A 2287-nucleotide genomic window follows, 5' to 3' on the forward strand; every position below is an offset into this window, starting at 1 on the left:
ATTCAATTTCAAATGCTCTCTTTAAACGGGAATAATCGAAAATAATAATAATAATAATAATAACAATAATATAAATTAAAGTTACACTGCAAGGTCTAGTCATCAAATCGTTTTAACGGAGGGTGAATTTCATCTTAACTTATCTATATGCCTTTCATTTTAGCCTGTGGGCGACATATTGTATAAACATCTCCATGTAGAAATTTCGAAATGAAGAATCTCGGCCAGAGTTTTGTGAGCTTTCGTGATTGAACCTATATGATCAACGAGCGACTCCATGGATAGTTTCGTGTTGTCAAGATAATGTATACATTTTGATGTTCAGTCACAGTTTGAAATTAGTAACATAAAACTAAACTCCATCCGAACAGGCCTTGGATGGCCCAACGTCACCGACCGGCCGCCGTGTCATCCCCACCCAACAGGCGTCACTGGATGCGGATATGGAGGGCCATGTGGTCAGCACACCGCTCTCCCGGCCGTATGTCAGTTTACGAGACCGGAGCCGCTACTTCCCAATCAAGTAACTCCTCAGTTTGCTTCACAAGGGCTGAATGCACCCCGCTTGCCAACAGCGCTCGGCGTACCAGATGGTCACCCATCCAAGTGCTAGCCCAGCCCAACAGCGCTGAACTTCGGTGATCTGACGGGAACCGGTGTTACCACTGCGACAAGGCCGTTGTCAGCTATTAAATACTTTCTAATTATTGAATATCTGTCATGGTAGGTTAGGTAAAGTTCCATCCATACTGTACACATTTATTAAGTCACACACAAATATGTTGCTCTCATGCCCATTGAAAATAGAATAGACATGCTCCTTTCTCTGCTGAGACAAACCGCACCCAATGAGTGCAGACACATCCACCCACTACAGAGGGTGCTTCCATTTAATTATATCAATGACTGTATGGTAAACTACTGATTATATTTAAATGGAGGCTGGGACAATATAATTAAAAGCAATTTTCGTGTAGTACGATCCACAGCTTCTATAAATTTTTAATAAGATTTCGTCTTTCTTCCGGCTGTTAGAATTTTATTTTGTGACTGCAATTTCGGCATTAAGCCATTTTAAAGCACCTACAAAACACAATGTGCAATTGTGCATACTACATTGTTATCTCTGCCTAACATAAACCGGTACGCCAAAATCTAGTAAGTACGATATATAAACTAAACTCCTCCCGAACAGGCCATGAAGGTCCAACGGTACCGACTGGCCGCCGTGTCGTTCTCAGACCACAGGCGTCACTGGATTCGGATATGGAGGAGCGTATGGTCAGCACAACGCTCTCCCGGCCGTATGTTACTTTACGAGACCGGAGCCGCCACTTCTCAATCAAGTAGCTCCTCAGTTTGCCTCACAAGGGCTGAGAGCACCCCGCTTGCCAACAGCGCCCGGAAGACCGGATGTTCACCCAACCAAGTGCTAGCCCAGCACGACAACGCTTAACTTCGGTAATCTGACGGGAACCGGTGCTACCACTGCGGCTTGGCCGTTCGCAGTACGGTATATGAAACTTAAAAAATAATAATAAATAAATAAATAATTGGTTGTACCTACTCTTCATCCCACTATTAATTGTTCTCTTTCGTTGCATAATGTTTTGTAGATGCTCGAAAGTAGTTTAATGCCGTAATTGCAATCGCAAAATAAAATTCTAACAGCTGAAAGCAAGTTGAAATCCTTTAAATAACTTAAAACACTATGGCAAAACTTTGCTTTCGATTTCATCGCATCCCTCTGGCATCATTATAAAAGCTATGTCTTTTTGAATTCGATTCTTTTGTTTTGCAACAAACTTCGTTTTACGGTCACTAAACCATCGTGGAGCTATTGCATGCAGACCTTTTGACTTAGAATCCTGGACCCTCCATTTTTACACCCTCATTACTAAACGTTAAGCAGCACAGAATGAATATTCATTAGGCGCAAATCAGACACTGATTTTTATTATGTGGCGCTAAGCATATAAGATTTTGATACCTTGTGCTGTACATATTCGTAAAACTTCACTTCAGGAACTACCAGCTGAAGTAAATTGTCATTTGAGGTTACACAACACACGACAAAAAAACATGTTAATCATCCAATAGTCACACACAACGTCTGAGAGCAGTCGTTTCTAGAATGTAGCTCACTTTTAACACCTACGTTTACCCCAGTGAATTTGCTGCCATCGGCCAACAAATGTTCTCTACGCAGCTGCTGTAAATATACATTTACTGTTCAGTGGCAGCTTGTAAACCCACCAACACAAACTTACTGCAATAAAGGGCTTGG

General features: G+C 41.8%; 1 pseudogene; it reads right to left on the minus strand.

The window, feature by feature from the left end:
* Positions 1-566: 566 nt before the first annotated feature.
* LOC126263839 (5S ribosomal RNA) lies at positions 567-684 on the minus strand (annotated as a pseudogene).
* Between the last annotated feature and the right edge of the window lie 1603 nt (positions 685-2287).

Source organism: Schistocerca nitens, chromosome 6, assembly GCF_023898315.1.
Source record: "Schistocerca nitens isolate TAMUIC-IGC-003100 chromosome 6, iqSchNite1.1, whole genome shotgun sequence".
Taxonomy (NCBI): domain Eukaryota; kingdom Metazoa; phylum Arthropoda; class Insecta; order Orthoptera; family Acrididae; genus Schistocerca; species Schistocerca nitens.